The sequence below is a fragment of the Macaca fascicularis genome, chromosome 16 (genome assembly GCF_037993035.2).
Source record: "Macaca fascicularis isolate 582-1 chromosome 16, T2T-MFA8v1.1".
NCBI classification, from domain to species: domain Eukaryota; kingdom Metazoa; phylum Chordata; class Mammalia; order Primates; family Cercopithecidae; genus Macaca; species Macaca fascicularis.
In genome coordinates, this window is record NC_088390.1 from 85,978,472 (window position 1) to 86,004,559 (window position 26,088).

Sequence of the window (26,088 nt, forward strand, 5' to 3'; positions counted from 1 at the left end):
GTGGTGAACAAAGGCAGAAGGAGCTGGGCGTCAAGACCGTGCTCTGGATGGAGCCACACGCAGCACCGCCCCCACACACACCCGCTGTCCAGACGCACCCACCTGTGAGAGGCCTCTGGGCTATGCAGTCCCCAGCCGTGATTTGAGGCCTTTCAGTCTTGCAGGACCTCGTGCAGCCTGGAGGAGGGGCTTCCAGGCTGAGGAGCCCATGGCCCTGGAGACACTCTCTGGTCTGCAGAGGGGCTCCAGGCAAGGAGCGAGGCCCTTCAAGGCTTTCACCCTGGCTCCCCCAGCGCAGGAAGAACAGGCACCTGTCCCTTTAACAAGCCCTCTCCATCCTACAGCTGCGGCCACTTGATGTGAATGATTGCTGCTGAGAACCTCATCTGGGATTTTCCAATGTGATGATTCAAGCCTAGCTGTGTTCAAAAACCTCCCTGTCAAGCCTAAGTGATGATTTCCGCCTTGCCATCTTCCTCTGGAATGTTCTGTCCCCTCCCCTCCCCCTGGTATCACCTGCCTCCGATCTCCATCCTACTTGGATGGATTCTTTTTGAATCTGCCCGGCGGTGGGGGTGCCCAAAGCAGAGCCAGGCGGGCATGTTCACCAGCTGGAGAAAGACAATGCCTCCTTCTCCTCCCTGGCTCAGGACAACATTCTCTAGGAATAAACTAAACTGCGGAGGTGGGAAACCAGGCAGGGAGGAGAAAAACAGAAACTCCAGCTTCGCCACCCATGAAGAAGGGGTGCGAGCCCCCAGGGGCGGGCTGCCCACTGGAGAAGATGGGCTGACCCTCAAGGGAGCAGGTCAGCAAGAAAGGGATCCAAAAGGAGAAATCTGAGGGGTTGTCTAAAAAGTCCTCACAGAGAAGTTACAGAAGGTGGATCTTCATCCCTCTCAACCCTTAGGATTAAGGGTCCGCTTGTCTAAGGTGCGGTGGAAATATGTCAGCGGCGTTTGAACCAGAGCAACTCCATCTTGAATATGGGCTGGGTAGAATGAGGCTGAGACCTGCTGGACTGCATTCCCTGGAGGTTAAGGCATTCTTAGTCACAGGATAGGACAGGAGGTCATGAGATGCAGGTCACAAAGTCCCAGCTGCTAAAACAGGATGCGGTAAAGAAGCCGGCCAAAACCCACCAAAACCAAGATGGCGATCAAAGTGAACTCCAATTGTGCTCACTGCTCACTGCGCGCTAATTATAATGGATTAACGGCTAAGAGACACTCCCGCCAGCGCCATGACAGTTTACAAATGCCATAGCAATGTCAGGAAGTTACCCTGTATGGTCTTAAAAGGCGAGGAACCCTCAGGTCCAGGAAATTCCCACCCTTCTTCCAGAAAACTCATGAATAATCCACCCCTTGTTTAGCATATAATCAAGAAGTAACTATCAGTAGACTCCGTTGAGTAGCCCATGCCACTGCTCTGCCTATGGAGTAGTCATTCTTTTATTCCTTTACTTTCCTGATAAACTTGCTTTTCACTTTAAAAAAGTAAAAAAGCTTCACAGGTTCATGAGTGAGAGCATGGTAAGCCACTTCCACGCTGGTGCCAGAGACAGCCCAGGGTCCAGCCTCCCAGGCGGTACCTGGAGCCCTCCTCAAACTGTCACATGTCCCCCAGTCACGTGAGGATCTCATTGAAGGGCAGGTTCTGAGTCAGCAGGTCTGGGCCAGGCCTGAGTTTGCATCTTTAACCAGCTCCTGCATGATGCCGCTGCTGGTCCGAGGACCACACTTTGAGTGACGCAGTGGTTCCCAACTTTGAGGGCACAATGGAACCAGCTGAGGAGTTTCAAAATGACTGCTGCCCTGGGGCCTACCCCCTAGGTTCTGAAGGCAGCCTGGGTGTGGGGACTATGAAGCCCCCCAGGTGATTCTAACATGCCGCCCAGGCCCATAACACCTGATCTTACAGGAAAAGGCCCCTGATCTAACCCTGGGCCCATAATCCCTCATCTAACCAGCACCCATAATTAATTGCTGGGCACTGGTTCAATGCGCACCCAGCAATTAATTATGAATTACAGCATGAATGTCCTGCAGACAAGGACAGGTATGAAATGCTGTGAGGGCATGCAACGGGGAAAAGGGGGCTCTTGAGTTAGGGGGCAGGAACGAATACATGGGGTGGGGGGAAGAGTGAGGGAGACAAAGGGGTCCCTTTCCAGGGCTGTGAGGCCACAGAGGACAAGATGCTAAGGACTCCGGGAGGCCACAGAGCTACAACGGAAGTGGGTCGAGGTGCAGGGGCAGCCGGCAGGGCTGAGGGATGGACCTCACGCCATAGGTAGGAGCTCCATCTTCCAAAAGTCATGGGAAGTCCTTTGAAGGGTTTTGAATACAGTAGTGACAAGGTCAGACTTCAGCTTAGAGAAACTGGTTGGAGGGAAGTGCACAGGAAGAAGGAAGACAGTCGTTTAAGTCCTTGTCACTCACCCTTTGAAAAAGCTATTCTAAATGAGGCTAAAAATTGAACAACTAGGGCACCTCTGTCTTAGCACTAAACATGGGGTCAAGGCACTTCCAACTTCTGGGAAAGAGCTAAGTCCTTGCCCGGGGCAGCCTGCCAGAGCAAATCTTGCCCTAGGCCCAACACATGCTATTTTTAGTCTGGCCCCTCCCCATAGGGCTGCAAATTATTTCATGGTATTCCTGTGATACAAGCAAGCCCACCCCCTCGGTTAGGCTGAAACCACTAATCAAAACCAAACTTCCAAGCAAAAGTCGCCAGTCCTATTGGGAGTTTGGAGGGATGCTGTGCTGGTCAGTGTTGTGTCCATATGGCCAGGCCATAGTCTCTAGGGATTCAGTCCAACATGAATCTTGGTGTTGCTGAGATAATATTTGGTCGTTGTGGTGAACATCTACAATCAGCTGACTTCAGTACAGGAGACGAGCCTCCAGAATGTGGATGGATAGGTCCCAACCAATCAGCTGAAGGCCTGAAGAGCAGAAACTCAGGCTTCCCAAAGAAGGAGAAATTCTTGCCTGAAGACTGCAGCACAAATCCTGCCTGTCCTAGGAATTTCAGACTTGCCATCACCTGTAATCATGTGAACAAATTCCTTAAAATAAATCTCTTGATAGATGGAGATATGGGGATGGAGATGGAGATGATGAAGAAGATGAAGATGGAGATCATAGAGATGATGGAGAAGATGGAGATGATGGAGAAGTTGGAGATCATGGAGATGATGGAGAAGATGGAGATCATGAAAATCGCGGAGAAGATGGAGATGATAGAGAAAGTGGAGATCATGGAGAAGTTGGAGATAATGGAGAAGATGGAGATGATGGAAAAGTTGGAGATGATGGAGAAGATGGAGATGATGGAGAAGTTGGAGATGATGGACATGATGGAGATGATGGAGAGGTTGGAGATGATGAAGAAGACGGAAATGATGGAGATGATGAAGAAGATAGAGATGATGGAGAAGATGGAGATGATGGAGAAGTTGGAGATCATTAAGAAGATGGAGATGATGGAGAGGTTGGAGATAATGGACATGATGGAGATGATGGAGAGGTGGGAGATGATGAAGAAGATGGAGATGATTGAGATGATGGAGAAGATGGAGATGATAGAGAAGGCAGAGATGATGAAGAAGATGATAGAGAAGATGGAGATTATGGAGAAGATGGAGATGATGGAGATCATGGAGATGATGGAGAAGATGGAGACCATGGAGAAGATGAAAATGATGGAGATCATGGAGAAGATGGAGATAGGTAGAGAGAGCCTACTGGTTCTGTTTCTCCAGAGAACTCTGACTGATACAGGTGCCCACGGCTCTGGTCCCAGACACTTGCAGTTCCCTCCCACCTGGCTATGGCTTGATGTTTCCTGCTGTCCACCTTTCTATCTAAAAAAATGGGGTTCCTGAGAGCCCCAAAACCCAGACCCCAAAGACTTGACTAGGATGGAGGGGGATTACTCAAGCCTGTAGAGCTCGCACACAGACAGCACACAGCATGGAGGTCTCACTCTGGACCCCCATCCCAGCCTCACACTCAAACCCCAAGAAGTGATATTGGCTTTGACGAAGATGGAGAGAGCTAGTGCAGGACATGTCTATCTTCCAATGACCAAGATCTAAATTTTCCAAAAGCTAGATTTCCAACAATTCTGGCTAAAACTGAAAAGTAGTGGGTGAGTAACACATTGGAGAACCTGGTGGGGTGCAGGATCACTGAGGGAGTCAGACACCATGAACAGGGCAAATGGCATCCTCCAAGGAGAAGCAACGAGGCCCTGAAGATGGAAGAAAGGAAGCAATTCTTCACATGCATGGGCAGACTCAATTCGGCAGGGGAAATGCACCAGAGGAAAAAGCAGCAATGTCCAAAAATGTCTCTAAGCTTGATTATTTAAACATTTATCATCAAACTTGAAGAAATAAACTCAAAGGCCATTTTAATGACATACATGGGGACAAGAAAAGCGTTTGTGTTTCCAGTGCCAAGTTCCTTTGAATGAGCGACAGAAGTTTCTGCAAGTACAGTCAAAGGTGACGGGCGCACACTTTGCCAAAGAAGATCCCACTTCCAGCACACACACGTCTGTGGCTTATCATTGCTGACTTGTTTCAGAATTGGCTCCAGCTCCCGAAGCAGGTTGTCAACCCACCTCCTCCCTGGAAAACCCGAAGGAGAAGGGGAGGGAGAGAGGTGGAGTGGCCAGGGAGGCCAGTGTCAGGAGAACTGGGGCAAGGTGCTCTCTGGACCAGAGCAGCATTGAGCACCCTTTGTGAAAACCTCTGCGATGCCAAGCTAGGTCCCCCTGGCGCTTGGGTGGCTCTGAACCACTGCCACAGAAGATGGAGCTCAGGGGCCCGTGCAGACCCAGCGTGGGTGGCAGTGCCCACAAGCTCCTAAAAATAAGCATCCGCTCAGCTCAGAACCCTGCTGTCCCTCCACCTGGCCCTAGAGTGTCCTCACTTCCTCGGCCTGAGCACTGCTGGCTTTCTGGATGGGCAGGAGGCAGAGCTGAGCCCAACCTGGGGTAGTGGTGGAGAGAAGGGGGTGGTCCAAACTTGTCCAACAGGAAAGGCCACCTGGAGCGCTTCCGTCACCCGTGGGGGATTTTGGCGATGCTGGGAGCAACCACAAAGCCCAGGGAAATCAGGAGCTTTGCAACAAAACCAGCTCTGGAGAGCATCAGGGCACTCAAGCCCTCCAATACCTTTCCCCAAATAGCACATGGTCAATCAGGAATGCAAAATAGGCAGCCCATCAGATACAGAGCAAAACCAAACCAAGACAGGGCACCCACTGCCTGGCACCCCTTGGGGCAGTCTCCCTGCGCATCCTCTTCTGTGTGGGCACACGGGTGCGTTCTGTAGGGAGGTGGCTGTGGGTGCATGCACATAGTACCCACTCAACCCCTCATGGTCTTTTGCCCTCCCATAGAGGCAGGTGGATGAGGTGAAGGCCTGGACGTGCCAGCCATCCTGAGACCCGCTCTGGGCCAGGGCTTGCACATTCGTGCACATTTTCCACATCCTCAACAGAGACCCTTGGTCTGGATGCTCCGTGAATTCACATCTGTCTGTGGGAGAGGAACTCCCTGACTTGGCCCTGAAAAAATAATAATAAAATAATAAAAATTTAAAATGAAGTGCAGCTTCTTCCAGGAAGCCAGAGGTGTGGGTAACTGGTGTAGGATTTGCTTAGCATTGGGTTTGGAGCACAGCGGATAATTCCAGAATTCCACCATTCTCCTGGCACAGGGTCTTTGCCCAGGGCTGACCTCAGGGCTCACTCCATCACCGCATGACCCCAATGGCACAACTGTGGTTACACCTGCTGCAAATTTCTGGTTAGTTACATTATCTGAGATGCAGTGGCCTTGACTCGGGGTGGCTGCACTTCAGACTCAGCCTCCTGCCCCTCAACGTCCTGAGTATTGCGCTGTGGTGGTGAGTCACTGGCGCTGTGGTGGGGGGTCACTGGGGCTGCGGTGGGGAGTCACTGGTGCTGTGGTGGGGAGTCACTGGCGCTGTGGTGGGGGGTCACTGGCGCTGTGGTGGGGGGTCACTGGCACTGTGGTGGGGAGTCACTGGCGCTGTGGTGGGGGGTCACTGGCGCTGTGGTGGGGGAGTCACTGGTGCTGTGGTGGGGAGTCACTGGTGCTGTGGTGGGGGGTCACTGGTGCTGTGGTGGGGAGTCACTGGTGCTGTGATGGGGGAGTCACTGGGGCTGCGGTGGGGAGTCACTGGGGCTGCGGTGGGGAGTCACTGGTGCTGTGGTGGGGAGTCACTGGTGCTGCGGTGGGGGGTCACTGGTGCTGTGGTGGGGGGTCACTGGTGCTGTGGTGGGGGAGTCACTGGTGCTGTGATGGGGGAGTCACTGGTGCTGTGGTGGGGAGTCACTGGGGCTGTGGTGGGGAGTCACTGGGGCTGTGATGGGGGAGTCACTGGTGCTGTGGTGGGGAGTCACTGGCGCTGTGATGGGGGAGTCACTGGCGCTGTGGTGGGGAGTCACTGGTGCTGTGGTGGGGAGTCACTGGGGCTGCGGTGGGGGGTCACTGGCGCTGTGGTGGGGAGTCACTGGGGCTGCGGTGGGGGGTCACTGGTGCTGTGGTGGGGGGTCACTGGGGCTGTGGTGGGGAGTCACTGGGGCTGTGGTGGGGAGTCACTGGCGCTGTGGTGGGGAGTCACTGGCGCTGTGGTGGGGGGGTCACTGGTGCTGTGGTGGGGGGGTCACTGGGGCTGCGGTGGGGAGTCACTGGAGCTGTGGTGGGGAGTCACTGGCGCCGTGGTGGGGAGTCACTGGGGCTGTGGTGGGGGGGTCACTGGTGCTGTGGTGGGGGGGTCACTGGGGCTGCGGTGGGGAGTCACTGGAGCTGTGGTGGGGAGTCACTGCACTGGGGCTGTGGTGGGGGAGTAACTGGGGCTATGGTGGGGAGTCACTGGCACTGTGGTGGGGGGTCACTGGAGCTGTAGTGGGGGAGTCACTGGGGCTGTGGTGGGGGAGTCACTGACACTGTGGTGGGGGGTCACTAGGGCTGTGGCGGGGGGTCACTGGGGCTGTGGTGGGGAGTCACTGGCACTGTGGTGGGGGGTCACTGGAGCTGTAGTGGGGGAGTCACTGGGGCTGTGGTGGGGGAGTCACTGACACTGTGGTGGGGAGTCACTGGAGCTGTAGTGGGGGAGTCACTGGGGCTGTTGTCGGGGTGTCACTGACACTGTAGTGGGGGAGTCACCAGGTGGGGGGGTCCCTGACGCTGTGGTCAGGGAGTCACTGACTGCTATTCACCCTCAGCTGTCATCTCTGAAATGGGAGCCGGCACCACAGCGACTACACTCAGCTAGTCCCTCTGGGGTAACTGGTATGGCACCTTCCCAATCTCACCTCTGAGAACTTGCATCCCAGCCCCATCTCCTGAGGGCCCCTTGGACTTCTGTGCTCCATCCTCCCTCCATGACTTTGCTTAAGGGTTTGTCCTACCTGCAGTCCACCCAGTCCCTGCCCCAGTCCCACCATCATTATCATCTCCTTCTCCTCCTTCCCCTCCTCCTCGTCCTCCTCCTTCTTCTCCTCCCGCTCCCTTCTTTGATTATCCAGACTTGATCTATCAGCCAACAGCTCCCTCATCCCACCCCTGAGCCACAGTATGTCGTATCTTTTCATAGATTTAAAGCACAGCCCCCCAGCCAGACAGGCAACCCCATTAGACCAAGACAAAAACCCAATCCCATTCTTATGGCTTCCATCACTCTGGGCACAGACAACCGTTCAGTGGTGTTCACTGAATTAAACCACTGCCAAAGGCTGAGAGCTGACTTCAGTGAGGCACCTCGATCAGCCAGGAGAGAGGAGGTTCTGCCGCAGTAACAAATGGCTGCCGAGTCGCAGCCACTTTTTACAGCGAAGACTTTTTTGCTCATGCTATGTTCCTATCACGGGTCCATCTTGCTCCTCATACAAGGGGCGAGGGTGATAAAGCAACCTCTCTCTGGAACATTCCTGGTGGTCACAACAGAGAGGAAAGAGGGATGGATACACTCCATCCTAACCCGTGGCAGACATGACTTCCAGCCCCATATCAATGACTTTGGTCATTGGCCAAAGAAAGGCATGGAGCTACATGACAGCTCCACACCTGGGCAGAGCAGAGACACCAAATATTTGTGACCAAAGTGAGTCTGTCTCAATGACACTAACCTAGGCCAGTGCAGATCATAAAACACCAGTGCACTCAGGCTGTCCCAGAAGCCTCTGGGCTTTTGCAGAAACAAGAAGGAAGATTTCCCCTCGGGCTCAAGTGGATCTGACCACTCCTTCAGGGGTTGCCTTTAGCTGGGCCAGATTGCAATCTGGATGCTCTGGACACCAAAGCATCAGGCAGGAAAGAAGATGGAATGAAGCAAGAGAAACTGTCAGAGTCGTTACGTCACTCACCACTTCCATTTCTGTGCACACGTGCACCATGGCAAGAGAAACACCTCCACACAGAGGGCCACGGTTGTGTAGATGCTCCCTGGCCTGCCTGGCTCCGAGGCTGAGGACCCTCTGCCCGTTACTTGATATGTGGGAGATTTCCACTTGGTTTCCTGTTGCAGGAAGAGAAGAGAGCTGTACTTGTGCCCACACAGCCAGGGGCTGGAGGAGGGCAGGTGCCACCTGTTCCGGACCTGGCAGGGGAGCACCTCTTGCTGTTCCAAGGAGTTTGGAAGCTGGACCCAGAGGGATTTGGCATGGTTTTCAGAGACACTGCCATGGAGCATCTGCCATGGACCCAGAGCCACTTGGCCATCATAGGGAATCGTGTTAGCCCAGAAGCCAGGTTGCCCCTCTGCTAAAGCCCCCCTCATGCTTGTGTGTGCCTGAATGTGCATGCATATGCCTGCGCATGTATGTGCCTGTGTGTGCATACATGTGCCTGTGTGTGCATCTGTGTGCATGTGTGTGACTGTGTGTGCATGCGTGTGTCTGTGCATGTATGTGCCTTGCATGCCTGTGTATGCATACATGTGCCTGTGTGTGCATCTGTGTGCATGCATGTGCCTATACCTGTGTGTGTGTGCCTGTGCCTGTCCCTGCGTGTATGTGTGTGTATGCACAAGTGTCTGGCCCTGGAAAAGTGAGCATTCAGCCTTGCTTCCACTCTGCGTGTGCTCCTTTTCCACCTCCCCATAGCCTCTCTTTGTCCATCCCTGATGACTTGGGGAAGGGGAAGACAAGATCTTTCTCTTCTCAATAAATCTCTGTTCAAGATGCAATTCCAACTGGGTGCAGTGGCTCACACCTGTAATCTTAGCACTTTGGGAGGCCGAGGCAAGAGGATTGCTTGAGCCCGCGCTTGAGACCATCCTGGCAACAGAGCAAGACCTCATCTCTACAAAAAATAGAAAAGAAGCTGGGCATAATGGCATATACCTATAGTCCCAGCTATTTGGGAGGCTACTGAAGCCCAGAATGTTGAGGCTACAGTGAGCCATGATCACACCACTGCACTCCAACCTGGGAGACAGAGCGAGACCCTGTCTCAAAAAAAAAAAAAAAAAAAAAAAGATGCAATTCCTGGAAGGACCTGAGTGGCTAGCAGCGCCCTGCCCTGTGTGATTGCCCGTGGGATGTGTTTAGATGCTCTTTCCTGAAGGATGAGTTGCCCTTCAGGCCTGTCTCAGCCTCCCAGAGTCATGGGTCACTGATACCCATAATGGGCCTCTGGTGCCTACCTCCACCAGGGCTTCCCACGGATGTGCCAAACCACAGGCTGTCATGGGCACTGCAGGGGACAGGCAAGCCTGTTCCTAAGGGTCCACATCAAGGATGAAAGACCCAAACACGTGGAAAACAAGCAATGAAAGCCATGTCAAGTCAGCACTGGGTGCTGCAGGGGAGGGAGCGCTGGGGACTGGGCAGTGTGGACCCAGTGGCTCTTCCTCGACCATGACCCTGGCCTCCCCAAGCCTCAGCTTCCTCCTGGTAAAGCAGGGTCCTCTTTCACTGGGATGCTTTGAGGATGCAGTGAGCTGATGTGTGTGAAAGGCCTTGACGCATCCATTCACTGGTCTCAGCCATTGTTTAGTCTTTAGAGAGTGAGCACAACGGCAGGTCCTGGGACCCTGTGGTGACTCAGGTCGAAGGGCCCCTGACCTTACGGAAGACAGACAGATGTCATGCAGTGCCCCAGCTGGGGTCAGAACTTCAGGGGCCTATGGGGGTACAAGAGCAGCTAACTGGAACCCCTAAGTGGGGACAGTTAAGGAAGTCTTTCCTTAAGGGAGTGACATTTGAGTTGAGCTCTGAAGACTGGGTTGGAATCAATGACAAGGTCAAGGGGAGAGGGGGAGGAGGCATTCCAAGCAAGAGCTGCCTGTGCAAAGGCCCTGAGGCCTCAAGGAGTGCAAACTCTAGAGGAACGGACTGGCCAGGAGGAATGGTGGCTCTGGTGGCGTTTCATGAAGCACTATGATCATGTTTACATTTTTAAAAGATGCTCTGCCCACGCTCCCCTCCAATCCACCTCCCACTCAGTAGCCAAAGCCTGTGAACCCAGGCAGGAGGCCGCAGCTATGGTCCAGGCCAGAGAAGGTGGTGGCCATGGGAAAGGAGGGAAGTGAACAGAACGAGGGCTTTAGGAGGCGAGATGGGCAAGGTGTGGGGGTGCCTAGAAAGCGGACGTGGCAGGGGATGGAGAGCACAGAGGGAGGAACCCAACCTCCGCCTTGTACAGAAAGTTGGTGGGGGGGTGCTGTCCTCTAAAATGGAGAACGCTGAGAGAGGAGGAGGCAGGGGCATGGACCACAAAAGGACTGGGGCTATGCACATGAACAGACAATTCTCAAAAGAAGATATACAAATGGCTAACAAGCATATGGAAAAATGCTCCACATCACTAATGACCAGGGAAATACGAATCAAAACCACAATGCAATACCACCTTACTCCCACAAGAATGGCCATAACCAACCAATCAAAAAATAATAGATGTTGGCACCGATGTGGTAAAAAGGGAACACTTTTACACTGCCGGTGGGAATGTAAACTAGTACAGCCACAATGGAAAACAGTGTGGAGATTCCTTAAAGAACTACAAATAGAACTACCATTTGATCCAGCAATCCCACTACCAGGTATCTACCCAGAGGAAAATAAGTCATGATACAAAAAAAGATATTTGCACATGCATGTTTATAGCGGCACAATTCGCAATTACAAAACTATGGAACCAGCCCAAATGCCCATCAAATCAATGAGTGAATAAAGAATATATCGTGTGTGTGTGTGTGTGTGTGTGTGTGTGTGTGTGTATGAATACTACTCAGTCATAAAAAGGAACAAAATAATGGCATTGACTGCAACATGGATGGAACTGGAGACTATCATTCGAAGTGAAGTAACTCAGGAATGGAAAACTAAACATCATATGTTCACACTCACATGTGGGAGCTAAGCTATGAGGATGCAAAGATTAAGAATGATATATTGGATTTGGGGGACTCTGGGGAAAGTGTGGGGGGTGGGGAGGGATAAAAGATGACATATTGGGTGCAGTGTACACTGCTGGGGTGATAGGAGCACCAATATCTCAGAAATCACCACTAAAAAGCTTATTCATGTAACCAAATATCACCTATTCCCCAAAAACCTGTTGGAATAAAAGAATTAAACAATTAAAACTTTTTAAAAGGCCAGGTGGTGGTTCACACCTGTAATCCCAGCAATTTGGGAGGCTGAGGTGGGTGCATCACTTAAAGTCAGTAGTCGGAGACCAGCCTGGCCAACATGGTGAAACCCCGTCTCTACTAAAAATACGAAAAATGAGCCGGGTATGGTGGCGGGAGCCTGTAATCCCAGCTACTCGGGAGGCTGAAGCAGGAGAATTGCTTGAACCTGGGAAGCAGAGATTGCAGTGAGCCAAGTTCGCGTCACTGCACTCCAGCCTGGGTGGCAACAGCGAGACTCCGCCTCAAAAATAAATAAAAATAAAATAAAATAAAATAAAAAATATTTAAGGCCTGGGGGAGGTCTAGAAATGTTCAGGAGGAGGAACCTGGGTGAGCTGGCACTTGGGTATTGGCTGAGCCGTGGTCCAACCCAGGGCAAGTGAAGAAAGAGGATGATACCTCGAGGAACTCCCAGCAGCAAAGTGCCAGTAGAGAGGATGAGCCCAGGAAGCAAGAGGGTCTGAACTCAGTGTGGACAGATGAGCCTGACAGGCCAAGAGACAATAGGAAGTGAAATGCTAGGATGGACTGGGTGGGGCCGAGCAGTGAGCTGGGACCAGACGGGAGAGGAGCTGGACACAGGCCTTCTTTGACCAAGCCTTCGTGTGTCCTGGTGGCACCGACCCCCAGCTGCGCTCCCGTGTCCACCAACCAGCCTTCCCATCTCCCAGGCTGGGGCCCTCAGACTGGGGTGATTCCCAGCATGGAGGAGTGCACCTGGTGTGGACTGAGTGCAGAGATGCCCCAAATGTTCACGTGTCCATGAAAACATTCCCTTTGCAATGTGACTTTGTAGCTCCTTCCACCAAGAAGCAGGGTCTACTTCCTTGCCCTTTGGATCAGGGCTGGCCTCCAGCCCAAAAGATGTCCTAGACACGAGGGTACCCCAGTTCCGGGTGGGGCCTCAGCGGGCCTTGCTCACTTCTGGTTCTGTCTTGGGGCCCAGGTACAGATGTGTGAGCAAGCCTGAGCGAGCCTGCTGGAGAAGGAAGAGCCAGAAGAAGCAGGGACCTGTCTCAAGTCCAGCAGCCTCCAGCCCACCTGCCAGCTGACCACAGAGGCCCCAGCAAGCCCAGCTGGGACCAGTCAAGCATGGCCCAGCTCAACAGAAGGGCCCAAATGACCCCTAGACTCATGAGCAAGGACAACAACTGCTGTTTCAAGCTACAGCATTTTGGGGCGTGTTTGTGATGCAGCAGTCGCTGACTGGTACACCCTTCCCCCAGGGGCATGAGGACGTTCCTCAACTTCATCCTGCTTCCCAGGATTAGCTAGAACCCAACAGAGCCATGTGGCTAAATCCATTCTGGTAGGGCTTGTAATTGAGTCACTTGGTGAGATCTTCAGTTTGATTTTCTCTTTTCATATGTTTTCAATCAGAAATATCAGAAGCTGCTTTGAATGTCCCTGCAGAGTTCTCAGAAGCATCCTCTCCCGGGTTTCTCTGGAGAGCCCATCTTATTTGTTGGAGAGTGTATTCTCCTGCAGCTTTTCAAATGCTACATTTTCCTCTGACGGCAGCCAGGGCATTTGATTGCATGAGAGATGGTGATGTGGTTGCAACGGCTGTCGATATTCCTTTATGACTCTGAATTTGCATCTGTGCAAGGCTGGTAATACTTATCTGAATTCCAGGCACAAACAAATGAAACTTATTTAAAATAACTGGGAAAATTCCACACTGGAGGTAAAATAAAAAATGGATTTGCTGCTACAGATGCAGAAACCGGTCCAAGAAAGATCACTGGAAATCGACTCAATAACTGTCCAGTCCCAAGAATTCTGTAGCCAGAGTAACTGGTGGGTGCAAGACAGAAAGGTGGACCATGGAGGCCCAGACCACCCACCCTGTGGTGGTCTCCTCGACTCTCCAAGATGCCCCGCAACCCTGAGAACAGGAAGGTGGTGTGAGGAGAAGGGAGCACGGCTGGTCATGACAGCCTCTTTCCACACTCGGTCACTGTGGTGCCAGCATCCTTCCTGTGCAATGTAAGGGGCAGCAGTGGTGCCCACACTGCATGGGAGAGGCTCCATGGAGCCCAGGTGGCATGACCTTACACAGCACGTCCACGGCAGCCTGATCCCAAGACCTCCACCTTACAGTCCAGTGTCCTTTGCAGGAGACACCAGCAAGGCTGGGGACCCCAGCCCCTGCTGTTTTCATCCTAACTTGGACTTATCTGTTGTGATGGCCAGGCCAATCCTGTTTGGGAGAAGGGGGCTGGTGAGAGTAACCAGGGGACACCAGCATCGCCTACAAACCCAGTAGAACCACTCAGCCAGGACCCTCAGCCCCAAGTTGCCCAAGTCGCTCAGCCAGGCGAGGTCCCCCCACAGAGCAGCAGGCCAGCCAGAAAGCTTTAGACCACAAGCTTCGGACCAGGTGGCACCTAGGAAGGGAGGAGGTATGTAACCAGGGAACCACAGGACCTTGATCCAGGTCCCACTTGGAAGCAGGGGGAAAGGCTGTGGGAGAATCGATGGAGGAGCCCGGGGGAAGCAGACAGAGCTACTTCACAGGAGGATGGAACATTTGAGTTGGGTCTTTTTTCTTTTTACAGATGGGCTCTCACCCAGGCTGGAGTGCAGTGGCACAATCATAGCTCACTGCAACCTTGAACTCCTGGGCTCAAGCAATCCTCCCCTCTCAGCTTCCTGAGTAGCTGGGACAACAGGGGCATGCCAACATGCCTGGCTCTTTTTTTAAAATGTTTGTGTAAAGAAGGGGGGTCTTGCTATATTGCTGGTCTTGAACTCTTGAGCTCAATCCATCCTCCCACCTTGGCCTCCCAAAGTGCTGGGACTGCAGTCGTGAGCCACCTTACTCAGCCTGAGTTGGGTCTTGAGGCATGAATAGGAGTTTCCAGGTGGGGTGCAGTTGCTGGAGCTGGCCCATGCAGATCCAGCTCTGGAGCTCACGGTAATGTTCATAAACAAATGAGTTTGAGCCTTACTTGAGCCAGGCCCAAGACTGGGCATTTTCTCACGTGTTTTTTAACGCACTTGACGACGGATCTTACTCTCCCCCTGGGGACTCGGTGCAAGGAGACATTCTGGGCTTCACCCCACCACGAAGACGAAAAAACATCCTAAGGGCAGGCTTGGCATCAAATCCTCCTCCTGCCTCTCCAGGAGCCGAGCACAGACCTTGCTGCAGCCAGGAAAATAAATAATAGTTGACCAAGGTACTGACCACCCTCACCCTGGGTTAGGAAGAACCTGCAAGCCGATTTCTCTTTGATCTGTTGAGCTATGGCCCACCCCACACCTCCTTCACTGCTGTTTGCTTCCCTAAAAATGAACAGCACCCTGCAGGTGTCCCCACCCTTAAGCACAGCCCTCCCCTGAAAGACCTGTCCTGAGCCTGGACCTGGGCCATATAGCGAGACCCTGTCCTGAGCCTGGACCTGGGCCATATAGTGAGACCCCGTCCTGAGCTTGGACAGGTCTTTCAGGGCACAGCAGTGCTCGAGGGCAGGAAACTTAAGGAATGCCTCAGAGGGGGCATCAGCGCTGGGGCTATCATAACACAGGACCACACACTGGCGGCCACAAACAACAGCATAGATCCTCTCGCGCTGCGGCAGGCTGCTGTCTGAGTCAGGGTGTGGACTCCGGCAGGTGGGCTCCTTTTGGGGGCTCTGAGTGAGAATCCACCCCAGGCCTCTCCTGGCTTTGGGTGCTCCCCTGAGTGCCGGTGGCCTGTGGCTGCCTCGGCCCAGCCAAGTGCTGTCTTCTCCCTGTCTCTCCACATCACCCTCCCGTTTGTGCCTCTGTGTCCTGATATACCCTGAGGATAAGGACACCAGTCCTGTTGGATTAGGGCCCCCCATCCCCTCTGAGAAGACCCTGTCTCTAAGGTCACATTCTGAGGTCCCAGAGGTTAGGACATCAACATGGCTTTTTGGGAGGACATGATTCAGCCTGAGCGGATAGCCTCTTCCCTCCCAATCCCCTCCCTGCTGCCTGCCCAGGCTCCTGGAGCTTCCCCGGGAGGCCCTGGGCGCTGTACCAGAAATGCACGGGGAGGAGCTGGGACCCCCTGGAAGGGGCTCTGGAGAACAGCAGTGAAGAGGGGTCACACGCACCCCAACACCCCCCGCGCACCCCGACACCCCCACGTGGGTTTGGCCTGCATCGTCCCACCACGGGGGGTCTGTCCTTCCAGGTCTCGGCAAGGCCCGGGCACGCTGGGGAGGGCTGTCAGTTCAATGGTGGACACCGGCGTTTGATGTGGAGATTTGGCAGTGAGAACGGATGTGCCTCCGCGCGAGGTTTATATAAAATGACAGCTTCTGGAAAATGAAACCCTCAGATTAAAAAAGAAGAAGAAAAGGAAAGAGGAGGAAGAGGCAGCAGGGAAGGTACCCTCCACCCCCCACGCATTCCCTGGAGGGCACTGCAGGGGCCATGGGGGCCTGGGAGACAAATGCCCCATTTGGGGGTGCTTCCTGTGCTGCCCAATGTGCCTTAGCTTTGCCCCAACACCGCCTCCCCACCTCCCCATTCAGACCCCCACTCCCAGGCCACACACTTCTTTACTGTCTCCATCTGTCCTATCCCCAGGATAAGAACCCCAGGGGACGAGGCCCTGGTAGGGGACAGACACGCGCCAAGATAGCACATGGTAAAAGACAAGCAATTATTTGGAAACTTTCACATGACTGTCATTTTAAAAGGGAGGGGGCTAGATGGAGGCAAAGACTCCAAGAATCCTTCCTAGGAAGCCCACAAAAGCAAAGATGGATTGCACATAATTGCCCTTTGTTTAAAAGGCACATGGATATTCCTGCAGAGCTGGAAACTCATTCTTCACACAAAAAAGCTTCCAAAAATTGCAACCTATTTGTTGCCAAGTTTGGGACTGTTATTTCCTTCCCAGCCCCCCTGGGTTGCTTTTTATTTTTTAATGACCTGAAATGTAAATTGCCTTCCCTGTGGGTCTCCTGGGGCTGGGATGATGTCTAGGGAAGTCCGCCTCCCAGGACATCCCAGCTGGGGCTCCTCCAGGAAAGGAGGCGGAAAGTCTAGGATACCAATGAAGCTCACTCTGGCCACCTGGCACCGAAAGTGGAGCAGGAGACCAGACCTCTTCCCCTGCCTTCTCCCTGGATGCCACGTGTCCACCCCCTGGCATTCAGATGGCCCCTTTCTCACCAGAACGAAAAGGAGAAAGCAAGGACATCAGCTCAGCCCTAGGGTAAGAGTTCTCATTGCCACAAGGCCCCCGGGAGGACAATGGCAAACACAGCCAACATGGACCCCACCCCAAATCTCAAAGAAATCTTCAATGAACCCCAAGAAGGGGCCTCGAGACTGCAGCCAACTTCTCAGAATTCACCAAGCATCCAGCCTCTTGGGAGTGCAAAAGAAGCCTGCAAGCAGCTTTCCAGCCCTCGGAGGGACGAGAAGTTCCCGTGTCTGCTGGGGCCCCAGGAGCAGGGAGCTGTCGCTGCCCCTTCCTACCAAGCCTGCTGACTGTTCCAGAAACAAGGAGTCCAGGAGAAAAGCCAGGATGGGGGATAAAGGTTCCCACATGAGGGGAGATCCCAGAGAGGCCTCCTGAACCCGGCAGTCACGTGGTCCTGGGGGTTGGCACCCATCGCCATGTGTTCCCCCGGCACAGGTGTCACTGGGGGCCAAGGCTTTGGAAGTCACTGCTGGAATGAGCCCTGCTATCTCAGGGGCTTCCTTCATCTCGAAACTCAGAGTGTTGTCACAGCCACGCTGCCACTCTAGAATTCCTGGGGACAGGAGACACACGATGGCCAGGACCAATCCTGGCACCAAAAAGGAGAACCCCCAGCCAGGCTCTGCCCATCCGACGGACACCAGACTCTTTGGTACACATTTATTGGGCACCTACTGTGTTCCAGGCACAGCCTGAAGTGATAAAAGCCAGGCACAGCAGCGAAGGTCCCAGGAGAAGGTGGCGGCCGCCCCCAGCCCCCAGCCCATCCCCATCTTTCCTTCCTCTTGGGCCTCCTGTCTCCTCTGGATTTCAGCCCCAAACAGTAGCGTGTTCTCTGTAGGGTCACCGCCTTTGCTTGGAGCCCCTGAAAACAGAGTCTGGGGCAAGGGTTGGGGCACAGATTGCTGGTTTGAAAGCAAGTCCAGGAAGCTGGCGTGCGGTTATCCGGGAGCCTGACGAGGATGGAATAAAAGCTATGTGTGCATGTGTGTGGAGGGGGATGCACGTACAGAGGGTGTGTGGAGGGGTGTGCATGTGTGGTGTGTGGCACGTGTAAACGTGTGCATGTATGTGGTGTGTGCAGTGTGTGTATGCGGAGTGTGGAGTATTGTAGTGTGTGCACACATGCATGCATTGTATATGGGGTGTGTGCAGGGGTGGAGTGTTGTGTGTGCACGCATGCATGCACGTGTGTGTGGGATGTGGAGTATTGTGTGTGCATGCATGCATGTATGTATTGTGTTGTGTGTGGAGTACTGTCATGTGTGCATGCATGCATGTGTGTGTGTTTCTGCAGGGTGTGGAGCACTGTCGTATGTGCACACATACATGTGCGTGTGTGTGTGGTGTGTGTGGAGTATTGCCGTGTGTGCACACATGCGTGTGTGTGTGTGGTGTGTGTGTGCTGTGGAGTATTGTCGTGTGTGCATGCATGCACGTGTGTGTGGGATGTGGAGTATTGTGTGTGCATGCATGCATGTATGTATTGTGGTGTGTGTGGAGTATTGTCGTGTGTGCATGCACGCATGTGTGTGTGGTGTGTGTGGGATATGCAGTACTGTCATGTGTGCATGCATGCATGTGTGTGTGTTTCTGCAGGGTGTGGAACACTGTCGTATGTGCACACATATGTGTGCGTGTGTGTGTGGTGTGTGTAGTATTGCCGTGTGTGCACGCATGCGTGTGTGTGTGTGGTGTGTGTGTGGAGTATTGTCGTGTGTGCATGCATGCATGCATGTGTATGTGTGGAGGGGTGGAGTATTGTCGTGTGTGTACATATGCATGCCTGTGTATGTGTGTGGTGTGTGAACATACGCATATGTAAATGTGTGTGTGGTGTGTCCAGTGTGTAATATGTGTGGAATGTGTAGTATGTGCACACGTGTGCATGTGTGGTGAGTGCATGTGTGTGGACATGTGTGCGTGTGTGTAGTGTGAGAATGTGTATGTGTGTTTATACAGTGTTATTGAACAGGTCACCCTGTGGGCAACTGGAGCTGGATCCATGGGGACCTTCCAGGTCACCCCGTGGACTGCCTGTTCCTGGGAAGGCTGGGTGGGGAGTGGTTCCCTTTGCACACTCCCACCTGCTCTGTGAACACACTCCCTCCTCTCCCACTGAGCTGAGCCCAGGACAAGCAGGTTCAGGACGCCAGGACTCTCCCAGGGACAGCCACTCCCAAGGTGGTCCCGGCAGGCCCAAACCAAGGCTGTTGTCTGTTTCAGACGGCACTGCAGCATGGGACCCTTGACAGGGAAATGTACAGGTGGTCCTGGCACATCCCAAATGTTCTGTACGACGGCAGCACCTTAGACTTCATCCCACAGCCATGTGCTCCCCTGCCCCTTCTCACTACTCAGAAGGAGCCTGGCACACCCACCACCCACACCCCTGCTTCCATGGCCCCCTGCAATCCTGACCTGGCACACCCTCCACCCCATACCCCTGCTCCCGTGGCCCCCTGCACTCCTGACCTGGCAGGCCCCAAACCACAGACTGCTTAGTGGCAGCAACCACTAGGTGAAAAGCATGAGTGATCGGAGGTGGGGGTCAGGGAAGGCAGCCCCCACTGGGCTCTTGCCACTCTCGGGGGACAGAGGTGGGTGGCAGCTGCTCCAGGGAGGGGTGCAGGTGCAGAGAAAACCCATGAGAGAGGAACACGTGTGTCCACAGCCTACTCTCGGCAGGCAGACACCCCCAGGAGACCCCACATCCCACCAGCACGGACACCACCTGCCCTTCCCTGGCAGCTCCCAATCCTCCCTCCTTCTCCCAGCTCTTTTTTTGTAAACTAAGTCTGCTTCTGGAGGGCGCGTCATGTGTGCACGCCTGTACACGCATGCCGAGTTTTTATTCCAATCCTTAAATGAGGTCTTTGCTGAGAATTTACAATTCCCCTGTGGCCTCAATCTTGCAAAGACTGCTTTTTTAACGCTGTTAGGCCTTCATTCTAATAAGCCTCCTCCTTATTACAGAACCAGGTCACATTGCCTTGACACCGCCAGAAAATCTCTCATCGGCCGCGGGAGGGTGGGCGTGGAGAGAGGGGCTACCAGAGGAAGGGGCAGAGAGCTGGGAACACTGAGGGAGGACTCCTTTCTTAATTCAATGAAACTCTAAAATAATCTAATTTCTGAGAACCAGAGTGGCCTGCTCACTTTAGATAACTTTGTGATGTGGTTGTGGCTCCTACACACGTTAGTTTTCTTTTCTGTATCTTGATTTTGAAAACGACAAGAGGAGTCCGGGAGCAACAGAACTCGATGGGCACACTGGGCACCAGTTCAGGTCCCGGCCTCGGGCAGTCGGTCATCTGCGGCGGCCCAACGTCTGTTCTCCCTGCTCCCAAGGGCCAGGAGAGGAAATGGAGAGAGTATGGCACCAGAGGGCTCCAGGACAGAAACCAAAACCTGCTGGCACTTGCTGGGTGGGGAGGCACTTGGACCAAAGGGTTGGGGCACCTGGGGAATCCATCAGTCAAACTGTCTGTCCTCCCTCTTCCTGAGATAGCTGTTTTTAGGTTCAAGGGGATACAGAGGAAGCACGCAATTGAGGAAGATGAACCTGCCTGTGTCTGACTCATCGGGACAGAGCAACAGTCCCTCCTGCATTCTCGCAACATTGATTAAGCACTTACTATGTGCCAGAGAGGGTAGAGGTGTCTCCTGACCCCCCTTCTCCACCGGAAGTAGAAGGGTCTCAGAACTAAGGGCTGAGACGGCGCTGGAATGTTCTTTAAGACCCTTGGAAGCTTTTAAGACTGAGGGGGTTAGTCCAGAAACAAGGTCTTTCTTCTAGAAGATTCTGCACATGGAGCTGTGGAAATGGCACTCTGCGGGGCAGCAGGGACAAACAAGAAGTGGAAGACATAGCCCTGACCCTCTGGAGGCACCTGGAGGCACCCAGGCCACAGCAAGGAGAGAGACGGAAATAGCTTGCTGTCCCCAGATGCTCCTGTTCACACCACCAGCCAACCCCCTCCAGGCCCTGCCTCCCACATGCTGACTTCAGAAGCTGTCCACTCCAGGGCCACCTGGGCCTAAAGCCGGCTGTGCAGCCCAGCCCCTGCGCAGGGAGGACTCGAGCCACACAAACCCAGCACCTCAAGGTTCTTGTTTCTGTCCCTGGGACCACAGGACCCGACAGTACTCTTCCTTGAGGGCAGTGTGAGCAGGGCCAATTTTTTAAATATAGAGATGTAAATCAATGTGACGTCTAACATAAGGCACCTTACAAATCAGAGGCCATCTTTTTAAACTTGGATGTCAAAGAGCACCACGCCCACACTAAGGTTCTGGCGTCCAGGGTCCAGGGGTGTAGGCAGCCGTGAGGCCTTCCAGGGACACCTCTGAACACGCAAGGAAGCACCCACCCAGCGCTTCCCCACCCTCGGCACACCCCAGAAGCCACCCTCAGAAGCCTCCACTGGCAATTTCTGAGTTTTCACATGTGGTTCCTCTTATCCTCCATCCCCTGTGGGTGCGACACAGAGGGCCAGAAGGTTTGCATTTACTGGGTCCTCAAAGAGGAGACCAGACGGGACCATGTTTGGCACAAGTGCTGACCAAGAACGGAGTCCTCAGGACACACCCCCAGGAGACGCTGATCCCACTCCCTGGGATGACGCTCCCCATCTCACCCTTGCAGTAACAAGATGAATGACCCCCACCCCCGCCTGGAGAGCCATCGGCATTGAGAGAAAGGAGCCACTTTCCAGGTGTGCCGAGGCTGACCGTAATGGGGCCACCAAGGTGCAAGGTCAAGCTCACCAGAAAGAAACCGGCGCGCAGACACACAGCTCCCTGGAGCAGCAGACTTGGGTCCCCAGACCAGGAACCTGATCCCGCCACTGAGCCCCACAGCGCCCCAGCAAAGAACATGCTCAGTCAGCAACCGCTCGCTGGGCACCTGCTTTGTGCCAGGCACTGGGCTAAGCACTGAGAATACCAGATGAAGACAAGACAGTGCACCAGGTCCACATGCTTTAGGATTAAATCACACTGACAGCTCTGCCATCTTTCCTTTCCACTAAAATGGACTGTGGATCTCTTTCCACATCCATGAAAAGCAGCTGCCTAAAACCCACCGTGTGTATGAATAGGCCATTCTCTCTTTAACGCTTTTAACCAATCCCCGGCTGCAGGGAGTGTGTTAGCAGCGGGGAGACCTGTGGGAAGTGGCATGCCAGCCGCGCAGAGGGGAGGACGGACCTGGCACCTCCCTCTAAGCCGGCCGCCAAGTCACGAGGGGCTCCTATGCTTTCCAAAAACCCTCCTAGAGGAAGAGCAAGGTGGCAGCCCTTGGCCCGTGGGCAGCAAATTCTTGGATTCTGCAAAACATAATTGTGAAGCCCAATCTGCCAGCGGAGAAATATGCAGCGCATTCACAGGCTAAATATAAATAATATTGATTCATCTGCCATCTTGAATTATCCATTCCACTTCTGTTTTCCATTAGCATCAATAATCACGAGTGTACTCCCCTGTGGACGGGGTATATTACGCTCCGAAGGATGCAGCTGGCCCCAGGGTCACACATCTGGAGGAGTCTCAGGATATCTTCCAGAATTATCTGGCATCTTCTAGAGCAATCCAGAACCTCCCTGGTACTTTTCCCTCCCTCTCATCTACTCCTCACTCCAAGCCCAGGAAAGAGGGGTGGCTCAAAGAGACATCTGAGACCCCCCTTTCGGAGGCAGTCTGCTCTATTTGGCAGCTGACTCTGGTTCTGGGAAACAATCGCACAAGCTCCAAGGTTCACTTCCAGGGAAGGAGGGAAGGAAGCTCCTGGGGCTGATGCACAGCCCCACTGAACCCGCAGGGCAGAACCAGGGCCCATTTCCTCTCTGGGCCAGAAACCACAGTGACTGTCCTGCAGATCACCAGGGTCCTTGTCCCTCTGACAGCCCTGTGCCCCGAGGCCCTGGGGCTCTCTGATTAGCAGGGAGAGAGTGTGCCTAGCACCAGCCAGGGGTGGACCAGGGCCTCCGGCACACCCTCCCACCCCTTCTCAGTGGAGCCTCTAGAGGCAGAAATAACCAAGGCATGGAAACCCACCAGGGCCACCCACCGTGGGCCCAGCCTGGCCACAGAGCTAATGAGCCACAAAGACCCCTGCCCCCCAGCCAGCTGTCAGAATTCAACAAATGTTGACGGAGAACGGACTATGAGCGGAGAGTCATGCTGGGTGCTCTGGGGAGATGTGGATCAGCTGCAGCCCCTGCCCGCAAAGCACTTACAGCCCAACACGGGAGACGGAGCTGCAGACGCCCACCAGGATCTGTGATTTTTTGCTCTTCCTTCTCAGTGCTGATTACAGCTCCCAGAAAGTGCTATGGAAAGCAGGTGCTGACTTCAGGCCCAGAGGAAGGCTTTGTGGATGCTTCTCATGTCCTCTGCGTGCCTGTCTACGTCAGTACGTCCCACTTGCTCACCGCCTTAGATACACCCAGTGATAACCTATGGCTTCGCTATGTCCCGTGTTGATAGAAGGATCCAAAACCTTCCCATCGGCCTTCACCATCTACTTAATGAGCCAAGCCACTCCTAGGACTCTGCAAGAGAAATGCTGGGGTCACCCCTGGCCTCGGCCTCCCTCCTGCTGGCCACACATAAGAAAGGACTTCATGAGGGAGACCCCCCTGGCTGCCGCACACAGTCACCCCAAATGCTTCCTGGAGAAAGCACCTGTCCTCACACTGCGAGCTCATGAGTTTGCCAAAAAGGCAATGCAGGAGCCTGAGATCACCTCCTGTCTTGCTGCTAAAATATCCCAGCCATGGAAAAGCAAGACTGGCCTCAAATTGGGGAATCTGGTCTTGCCAGCCCAGCTGTGCTCCAGGGACTCCGGTTTGCATTGGGAATGAGAGAGGGCTGGCCGGGTAAGATGGCAAGACAGACACAGTCCTCCTACAGACTTGTAGAAGGGCTTTCTGCCCGCCCCCACCCGGGGCAGAAAGAGGAGGCACGAGGGAAAACAAGAGCCCTGGCCAAGAATGAGCCCTCTGCTGTCATCCTGTGTGTGGCCCTGTGGCCCAGCACCAGCACTGGGGAGCAGTTCTCCCGGCCTGACAGGAGGAAGGGATGGCCTAGTGAGGCGGGAAACAGAGGGAAAGGTTGAGACCACTTGGGACAAGAAGGGTCTGGGAAGGCCCTCCTCACCGGTCACTACAGCCTGACACTTAGAAGGTACCACCTGATTTCAGCCTCTGCATCCACAGTCACCTACTAAGTGCCCCCTGTAGGCAGGGGTTGGCTCCTGCCTTCCCAGGAGAGAGGGAGGACAGCTTCTCCCTGTGGCCAGCAGGGAGCAGACACCCCCAAAAGCCACTGGGGCTGCAGGGCCCCCAAAGTGGAAATGACCTGCCAGTCTGTCCATCCCATGGGGGAGAAACAATGGGACCCCAGGCAGGGGGCATTTAGGGCAAACCGCTGGCCCACAGTATGAACTCTCCTCTTTGCAGCTAATTTTTGGGCTGCATGGGCCACATCTGGGCCCTGGGACTCCCCACGGAGCCATGGCAGGTAGGAGGATGGAACCCCACAGTCTGAAGAGCACAGAGGAGCCTGGTCAGAAGGAGTCTTGGTTTCTTTATTCCTCCTTGACCCACCCTCTTTCCCATCCCTCACTAGCAATTCTCCCCAAAACCCCCCTGCAGATATCTGCACCTCAGTAGCATTGCCTGGGCACAAGCCACAGGAGCAGGAAGCACTGCCTGCTGGAGGCCGGCCAACAGGTGCAGGGGCCTCAGCTGCCACTGCCTTTACACACGTGGCCAGTACAAAAGAGCACTCCAGGAGGAAGTTGGTGGCAATGCAGAGACGACCATGCACACGCATACATGCACACACACACACATGCACACGCACACACGCTCATGCACACACATACATGTGCGCGCACACACGTACACACACACGCACATGCGCATACACTCACACACATGCACACGCGCACACACCCTCCTCGTTGTTAAGGACCTTAACTTAGAATGATGTATTCTCTGTTCTCCTGGCTATAATTATTTTAGCGTGGGAGACAAATTCCGTCTCCAGCATCTCAGAAGTGCAATGTTGGAAAATCACATCCCATGGTCCTGGAAGATCCCTACCTTCTCCAGCTCTTTTCCTCCACACAGGAGCACAAACAGGCCCTTCCAAGGGGTGAACCCTGGAGGTTTTAATTCCTCCTCCAAGCAGCTCCACGTAGAGCAACAGAGACGCAAGGACCGTGCAAGTAACCATGGCAACTCAAGGAAGTTTAAAAAAATAAGTTTTTGAGTTGTTGAGTTATTTGGTGCTTAGGTGGGTTGGACTCTTGCCTTCCTTTTGGAGATAAGGCCTCTGAATGGTGCTTTTAATGAGCTTTGTGGGCACCATATGGAAGGCAGCCTGTGCCCCCAGAATCTCACGACCTTTGAAGGGGGAAGCAAGTGTCTCATCTCAGTCCCAGAGTCCCGGGCAGGTCTGTCCTCAGATCAGGTTGCTCCCCGTGGGGTGACCTTGAGCCAGGGTGGCCCCTCCTCAACCTTCCACCCACCCACAGAAGTGCTGCATGCCTCCCCCTCCCCAAGAGACCCGACATTTAGAGGAACTCTTACAGTACCCAGTTACTCTGCAATCCAGACCCCCCAGGACCCCAAATATTCATCCCAAGACACCCACAGGGGCAAGTTTCCATGCATACATCTCCTAAGTGGAGGAAGAGGGTCAGGCTACCCCTGCGAGCATACGAATATGCTGGCCAGCGTGCGTGTGTGCAGGAGACCAGTGCAACTCCATCCCCACATGACATGACCCCACGGCCCACACTCGGAAATTCCCAGGGCCCCGTGAAGGGTCCAGCTGGCCTTGATGGAGGCGAATGGGAGCCGCTGTCCTGGGGTCAGCCCTTCTCTGTGCAGGCCACAGCAGCAGGTGTGCTGTGCCAAAGGTCATCCTCGCGTGTGCCGATGGGGTGTGTGTGTGCTCACACAGGCACAAAAGCACGCATGCTGCTATTCACACCGTGACCGTGAAGCCGCCACAGCAGGCCACATCCTGTGGCTCCCAAGGGCAGGCTGCCTTGACCACCTGCTGCACACCTCCGACAGAACCATGGCAGAGCCCCAGCCCCCCAGCAAGAGTTTGTTGCAGGTCGGTGCCAGGAGAGCTGAGAAGCGCTTGGGGCCAGCACACAGCTTGGGCCACAGCTGCAGAGGCAAAGGGCTGG

At 54.1% G+C, this 26,088-nt stretch overlaps 1 protein-coding gene across 36 annotated transcripts in view; it reads right to left on the reverse strand.

Annotated features, from left to right (window-relative positions):
• The window catches only part of RBFOX3 (RNA binding fox-1 homolog 3), a 522,239-nt gene that overhangs the window by 484,632 nt on the left and 11,519 nt on the right, over positions 1 to 26,088 (reverse strand). For 6 of the 36 annotated variants that reach the window (XM_074020795.1, XM_074020791.1, XM_074020786.1 and 3 more), the window contains exon 1: positions 103 to 388. The exons of the other annotated variants lie outside the window; for them this stretch is intronic. The gene's annotated coding sequence lies outside the window, so the exon portion shown is untranslated. Of the gene's footprint in view, positions 1 to 102; positions 389 to 26,088 lie in introns of those variants that run through there. 36 annotated transcript variants of the gene reach the window in all.